The sequence below is a fragment of the Tamandua tetradactyla genome, chromosome 4 (genome assembly GCF_023851605.1).
Source record: "Tamandua tetradactyla isolate mTamTet1 chromosome 4, mTamTet1.pri, whole genome shotgun sequence".
NCBI classification, from domain to species: domain Eukaryota; kingdom Metazoa; phylum Chordata; class Mammalia; order Pilosa; family Myrmecophagidae; genus Tamandua; species Tamandua tetradactyla.
The window spans coordinates 90,959,496-90,968,154 of NC_135330.1; the positions used below are offsets into that span (position 1 = coordinate 90,959,496).

General features: G+C 35.0%; 1 pseudogene; it reads left to right on the forward strand.

Moving 5' to 3' along the window:
- Nucleotides 1-1,567: 1,567 nt before the first annotated feature.
- Nucleotides 1,568-2,484, forward strand: LOC143679161 (olfactory receptor 9G19-like; annotated as a pseudogene).
- Nucleotides 2,485-8,659: the final 6,175 nt, after the last annotated feature.

Below are 8,659 nucleotides of genomic sequence, written 5' to 3' on the forward strand. Positions count from 1 at the left end.
GTGAAATAGGTATATGGATGCATGAGTCTGGAGTTTGGAGAAAAGGAGAGGTCAGCAGATACAAAATTAAGACTTATTCAGAAATAGAGAACATTTAAAGCCATCAGACCAGACAGATCAGCAGGAAGTGAATGTAGGTTGATGATGGAAGAGGTCAAACTATTTATTTAAGTGCACTTCAAAATTCAAGGACTGTGGCAATGATTCTGAGAACAAGCAGCAGGAGAAGTAAAAGGAGAGCATGCAAGTATGATGACCTGAGAACCAAGTCAAGAGAGTATTTCTAGCAAGAGAATGATAAACTGTGTCAAAAGTTTCAGGAAGATCAAGTCAAATGAGAACTGAAATTTGATCATTTGTTTTATCTACATGGTGCTCATTGAGCCTTGATAAGACCATCTTTAGGGAGTTGTAGGAGTAAAACTTTTAATTGAAACTATCTTCCATTGTTCTATATTTTGCTCAGAAAGAAGTCCAGTTAATAATACCTGTAATGAGATCCTAGAATGAGCAGAGAACTCTCTTAGGTCCCAAGAGAATGGGCCTGCAGCAACTAATAATCATCTTCACTGCAATTATGTCTATTAAGCTACAAAATGGCTGAGGAAAGTGGGCAGTTAGTGTGACTGGAATTGTCCTTTAATTTGTTTTTAACTCTGTAGTTTTTAGGTGTGTCACTATGTACAAACTTCCTTATGGTATTTCAGTTGTGTGTGCAGATAATGCTGAAGAGAGGGGAGAGATTTCAGTTCCAGATGGAATACTGAGTCACATAGCCATACTCTATTACATAAATTTTCCTTACTTTTCCAACGAAAGAAATCCTTAATAAAACTTAAAAATAGTAAAAAGACAAATAATATGCAATATTCAAGAACTGGATGCAAAATACACTTACATTTAAAAATGGCTTTACTAATTATTTTTATGTTGTGTGTCTATTGTTCAATATGGTTAAAATACATTTTATCATATAAAAACATATAAACACATCATATATCATCCTTCTGTATACATATATTTTAAAACTTTGTGTCCAAACATTTATTTTCCTTATACTATCATATAATTTTGACAAGTGTTTCTTAAATGGCTATATGTATGTATGTATGTATGTATGTATGATTTTTCCAATAAGAATGTGCACCATAACAAAAGTATGTGATTCACTAAAAAATATGCTAACAAATGATATGAAGTCCAGTATTTATGGGAACAAAACACATTTTATTTTAAAAATCACATAGTTTGTAAAAATTAAATTAACATTTGGAAGAGAACCTAAACACAGAAAAATACAAATTACAAGCCTTAATTTAGTTTAATATTCACATCTAGAAAAAATGAACTAACTTACAAATTCATAATTTCAAACATAATTTTGAAATCCTAGTGATAATTGCAAATATAAAGTATTAAGAGAGTACTTCTACTGACTAAATCATTTTAAACTTCTAGACTTACCAGTGGTGTGATGTTGTCTATTTAACATATGTTCAGTATATGCAGCACATTGACTCAATATGAGCACTCATTTGCCCCCTCTTAGGTGAGATTCCTTGTAGCCATGGAGAGGGGTAATCGCACCATGACTCACTTCATCATAGTGGGCTTGACCACAGATACCATGATGCAGTTGGTTCTGTTTGGGGTGTTCCTTTGAGTTTACTCTGTGACTGTGGTGGGAAACACCACTCTCATTGTGTTGATCTGCAATGACTGCTGGCTCCACACACCCATGTATTTTTTCATTGGAAATCTGGCTTTTCTGGATCTCTGGTATTCCTCTGTCTACACCCCAAAGATTCTAGTGATCTGCATCTCTGAAGACAAGAGCATCTCCTTTGTTGGCTGTGTAGCACAGGTCTTCTTCTCTACAGGGCTGGCCTACAGTGAGGGTTTCCTGTTGACTGCCATGGCTTATGACCACTATGTGGCCATCTCAAAGCCATTGCTTTATTCTAAGTCAATGTCCATAAAGCTATGTGCATTTTTAGTGGCTGCTTCATATCTCGGTGATTTAGTAACTCTGCTGTCATCACAAAAAGAACTTTTGGTTTGGAATTCTGTGGGGACAACATCATTGATGACTTTTTCTGTGATTTCCTTCCCTTGATGAAAATCGCTTGTGGCAGGAAGGATGGTTTCCAGGCTGCAGTGGTCTTCTTCATAAACTTTAATGTCATTGCCCCCATTCTGTTCATCCTGGCCACTTACCTCTTCATCATCATCATCATCTCAAGGATCCGCTCCACCCAGGGCCACCTCAAAGCCTTCTCCACCTGCTCCTCCCACCTGACCTCTGTCACCTTATTTTATGGCTCTATTCTCTACATATATGATGGGCCACAGTCTAGCTATTCACTGGATAGGGACAAAATAAATTCTATATTTTACACGGTGGTGTTCCCAATGTTGAACCCCACGATCTACAGTCTAAGGAATAAGGATGTGAAAGAAGCTCTTAGTAAACTCCTCAAATAAGTCTTGTTTCTCTACCTTTAAAAACATGCAAGCAGGGGAGCAGTGGTAGAATGCTCGTCTTCCATGCAGGAGACCTGGGTTCAAATTCCTGGACCATGAACCAAAAAAAAAACAAAAGTTGCAAGCAGGTTTTCTGTTCTGGTTATTTGTATCTCAAGCATAAGTCATTTTGGCCAGAATTGATCAAGGATTGCTATAGAGTTAAAGAATTTCCCACCCTGACAAGTGTCATTTCATTAGGCATAAGAAAAGAAAATAAAGGCAGCCTCAGAGATAAAAACCTAATATAACATATAGCAATTTGGAATGAATTCCATGTTAATTACAAAACAAACAAACTGAAACCAAAAAGAACCCTCTTCTTAAAATAATAGAACAGTGCTTTCCCTTTAACATAAGTAGATTTTAATAGACTGATATCTATCTATATCATATCTATAAAATAATTTCATAAAAATAGGACAAATATGTTAAATTGATATATATGATTTAATTTATAATATTATAAATATTAATTCATAATATTTTCCTATGATTGAAAACTAGTCAACAGTCTCACTTTTTAGTCCTATTGCAGAATTAAAAAAAAAGTTTTAAATTTTTACTATTTACCCCAGAGCATTAATTCAAATATTCAGTAGTGCCTAGTAGAACCTTGGGATTCACTTGTTTTAAAATCAGCTCAGAAATCATGATCTCACATATCTTTTTGTTTGGGTGGGGCAGTGCCTGGTCCAGGAATCGAACCCGGTCTCCTGCATGGCAGGCAAGAACTCTGCCTGCTGAGCCACAGTGGCCTGCCCACAATACAGCTTTACTTTTCATGGGTGGCAGGAGCGGTTCATAGTCCAGGAATGGATCCTGGATATCCCACTTGAAAAGCAGGCATTCTAACCACTGAACCAGTCACTTGTGTTTTTTTTCTCTTACATGTGTTTTTCATTAAGGAAAACTTAATAAAGAGTCGATAGGTCTTCTTTTAATGAATCAGTCTATGGGCTTATGGTTTACTTTTTACCAGCAATTGAATGGATTATTGCCATCAAAATTGTGCTTTCCTGAACACGAAAAGCAATTATTATTATAAAACATAATTATGGTGGGATAATCAAGGCAAGAAATGAAAGTCTATGTACACATGTTATTTAAAATAAAAATGGTAATATAGAGAGTAAAAACAGATAGTGATTTTTAAAAGGGGGCACATATATGAGGTTCCATGTAATTTTCGTTTATTCTTAAAAGGAAAGCAGTGTTAATATAATTGATGTTTATAAAGAATATATATGATCACATGTCTATCGTGTAAGTGCTGTTATGTTCATTCTGCTAGTTAACCATGAAATTCCAGAAAAAGTAGGAGTTTCACACAGAACTGAGGAGGAGCACTGAGAACAGATGGCCATACGTATAGCTGTGGAAAGTGATACCAAGGGATGCATAAATTATCAGCCTTTGCATTCGTCAAACTACTGGAAACCCACTAGAAGCAGTGGAATTCTAAAATGCTTAATTTAGTCAAATATTCTAAAAAGGAACACTGCTTAGGCTGACTCAGGCATTTTCTAAAACATAAAAGTTCAATAATTCTCACTCCTGATATTGAAGTTCATAGAATAATGCACACTTTTTAAGTGTTAAACTAAATCAGTATGTTATGATGACAGAAAATAAATTATTGAATATCAGCCGAAGTAAAGTAGAACTTATATTAACTGGAGAGAAATGCTGGTTATAAAAATTAAACTGATATGGGGCAGGCCATGGTGGCTCAGGACGCAGAGTTCTCATCTGCCATGCCAGTGACCTGGGTTTGATTCACATTGCCTGCCCATGCAAAAAAAATAATTAAATAGATAAATAAACTGGTGTGTCATATTTTTATGTAAGATGTAGTATTATTGTAACCCTGAAATTTAACTACAAAACAGAAACTCAAACTCATAAGTGGCATTTATTTAATATTTTTAGGCAAAGTAACCATGTTCCAGGGTCCAAACAAGAATCAACATAAACACAGAGACCAAAATCTTAATAAGCTTAATGTATACTCTTATTATTTTGTATCTGGAAAGAATATCTCTACTCTAGAATCATGTCTAAATAATAACACCAATACATTAATAAGAAGATAAAGAAAAGTTAATAATAATCATAGGAAGGCATAAAATCAAATATTAACTGAATCAATATTTAATTATAAATATGACATTAATGTTTTAGAATACATACAAGTTTAGCAATAGGTTTTTAATCAGTACGTTTTTATGGCTTTAAAGTATTCAAAAACACTTGGCATATTAAGTTGAAACTACAGTATAAGTTATGAGGAAATTTATTTTTCTAATTACAAATAATAAATTTAAAATATCAAAAGAAAGTGATTTGCAAGATATGTCTCTTAGATATGAGTTTTATGAACTAAACATTACATGAAGTAAAAATTTGTTTGGTTGTTCATAAAAGAATCTCTTGAAATGAAGTCTTCTAAAAGAAAATGTACAACTCTTGATGACCTTTTATAGCAGGACCATGGTCCAGGGGAATTTCCAGATTACAGGTTCCTTAAATCCCCTACATTATAATCTAATGAATTAACAAAGATCTATATAGCTGAAATATTCAAAATCACAACTAATTATTAAGTAATTACAAGTAAATATCACTGTCTATGGGACTTCTTGGTTATGTTATATTCATTCTTTCCTATTCTCTCAGTTGAATAGGAATATTTATTTGGCAAAATATTCTAAACCTTCCTTCTTATGAGATGCAAGTGTTTGGTCATCTTGTTTTTATTGGGTATTAGAATGTGTCCTTTCCAAGGATGTATGTTTCCTCTGACAGGATGTTCTAAGAGAGCAAGAAGAGGTACACCACTAAATACATGGATTACAAATACAGTTTTCCTCGACCAATTTTGTAGCATCTACTCATTTGCTTCTGGTGATTGGGATCCTCACACTTCTCAGTGAAGTGATCCCTGTTTCAGGGACAGTTGAGTCCTAGATAGTCAGGAGCATTTCAGATTCCAATTGATGAGAATACTGTTGATGTTCCTTTGGGCAATCACTCTTCTTGAATTCATAGGCTGCCTAATCACTGAGACTATGGTTACAGAAGCATGAAATAAAAATACTTGTAATCTATTTCATAAAATAATAAAGAGACATTGTAATCCAGAGTCTTTTGAGAAACAGCATGAAAATGTAATTAAATGTACAAGGATTTTATTAGGGAAACAACTATGAGTGTGCAGGGAAAAATGGGGTGAGAATCAGGATGTTCTAAGTATGGAAACACAAGATACAAGTCTGACTCCCAAAGGAAAGAGACAAGGAAGGTTGGTTGAAAGCAAACTATACCATTGTTCAATCTGAGGAAAACTCAGAAAGATCAGCTAGAAGCCCACAAGGTAAAGTCAGCTCTAGGAACATTTTAGGGTCTACAAAACAGGTTTTCCTTTGTCTTTCTGTCATGGTTATTCATTGACTGTCAGTAGTATTTGGGAGGGATGATATTGGTGTGAAAATGAAAATGAATGTCAGAACTCAGCTAAAAGGACCTTTGGTCAATTAGACTCTCTGAACTTGGAGGTCTACAAGACTAAACTTCCTGGCCACTATAGGTCATGTCTACTTCATACCCTTAGTTTCTGGAGATGTACATTCTTGATAAAGAAATAGGGCATCATATATAGGCTAACATTTTAAAACATAGCACATCTTGGAGAACATTTCAACAATCATGATTGAGACTTTCTAACTATTTCACCATTCCAAGAAATCTATTTCTTCTGGATACAGGCTAATAAAAAAGCCAATGTTTTCTGTGAACAGGAGGCCTTGTTGCTATTCCTTTTATATAATGCATCCCTCCATCCCAGTTAATTGTTGGTGGGATACCATGTTGATGAATAAGCCATTATTAAGTCCACATCTAGAAGTGATGACAGGAAAAATGAGGAAGAAAATGGATGTATAAAAGAAGCATGTTGAAAAAATGTGCATGACCCAAAAAGGAAAATCATTGTCCCCATAATTTTTGAAACTTAAAAGTAGTTTAATCTAATTAGTCTACTACTCAAGGATCAGCAATACTCACAGAAAATGATGGCATATCAGAGTCATAGTGTTGACCTCCCTTGTAGGAACTTTGCAGTGGAGGTAGCCAAATCAAAAGCCTTGATGAGTAGATTCCATGCGGTCAAACCCATGCCAACTGTTATGGCTACTTTGTATAAGGCTGATCAAGCACGAACTGGTGTGTCTGGAGAAACAGGTTGAATGATATACACAGAACATGTCATCCCATCCACCTTATTAGTGAAAGCTTCCCTACATATACATATGTAGATATAAGTGCATTCATATGTTTGAATGTAGAGAGTTTAAGGTATCTTCTAAACTCTGTCAAAATGTTGACAATTGAGCAACATGTGCCAGTCTTTCAGGTTCCCCAGCTAAATCAGTAAGCTCAGAGTGCATCACTTATCCCTCTAATACTACAACTGCTGAACACTACTTTGAGCCTGGCTCAATTGTACAGTTCTTAAGGAATCAAATTTGTTTTTATTCTTTTCAGATCATGCAGATCTATAGCTTCTACATGACAAGACCAATGAAGACATGCTCCATGTCAGCTGTTCCCTACACTTGAATAGCATTAACACTTAGAAAACAGCTCACCAAATTAAAGGGGATTGCATGAACACATGTCAAATTACTGTTGATTTTGGGCATATGGGTCATTCTGTGCATATGGATCATTCAATCAAGTGTTTGGAGAAACCACTAACCTCTGCACTTCCCTAAGGATACAGTGTTTCATTTTGTTCATTATGTTGGCAAAGGGTTTCTAGAGGGAACGATTTTCTGTAATTCCATGCAAACCTTTAGACAATAATTATCCTCATTCTAGAGAAATTTTTGTTTAATAGAAAGTAGAAGAGTATGTTATTCATTTGGGTTCCCAAATAATTAAATTTTATTTGACTATCTCTTCCAAGATTGATCAAATATTTCCCCAACATGGAATGGGTTATGAGTAAATGTGAAAAATATTTTAATGGATTATTGAAATCTAGTGAATATTTCCAAATCCTTCTTGTCAAGCACTCTCAGTGTTTCTGTGGTGATAGAAGAACAAGGAATGACAATTTTTTATGGAAAAATAAAGGGACAAGGGCTTGTGGCTCAACAGGCAGAGTTCTCACTTGCAACAGTGGAGATCAGGTTCGATACTTGGTGCCTGTTCATGCAATATATATATATATATATATATATATATATATATATATATATATATATATATCACATGTTATTGCAAATGGAAAGAAGGTGCTCCTTGTTTTAAAATAACAGATAATCTGACAAAATTGACTTGTGGCCCTGGCTGGAAGGCAGATTTTAAAAACCACAAACTAGGATATTTCACAAAAGAGAACTTCAAATGAAATGTGGAAAGTACCACCTAGTTTCTCCTCGCAGCTTATAGAGAAATGTGATAGAAAAGAGGTCAGCTGAAAAATGAACTCTTGAGTATAAATAAAACAGAAATTGAGGTCCTGGAAAATTATTGACTTCCAGAAAGGGAGACCCCAGAGAGTTGCACCCTGTGTGAGGACTTAAACAAATGTGAAACAAGTCAGCCATTTCAGAGAAAGTCAGGAGTGGACACAGAGTTATCCAGGAAAGATTTGTGGAAACTCCCTATGGCTGATAGGCATGATCGAAGGTTACTGCACAGAAAGCCAACAACAGTGCTGTGGGACCTGTATAAACAAAGTTATAAGTTTTAAAAGGTCCAGAGCCAGAGAACTTTGCCTTAGAACAGACCATGCCTATAACTAACTTTCATAGGAGTTCATACTGTTTCTAACTTTGTATTTTATTTGTATGTAACTGAAATGCTTTAAGGTACTCTGATACTGTTATGGAATGAATGCATATGGTAGATGGGAAAAACATGTCTTTTTTAGGGTCCAGAGAATGGAATGTGCTGGTTTGAAAGGATGTATTTCCCCTAGAAGAGCCATGTTTTCATAAAGGCAGAATAACCCTTACTCAATATTGTATGCTTGAAACTGTAATCAGATCTTCATCCTTGATAATGTGATTCAATCGAGAGTGGTTGTTAAAGTGGTAAGGTGACAAAATGTCTCCACCCATGTGGG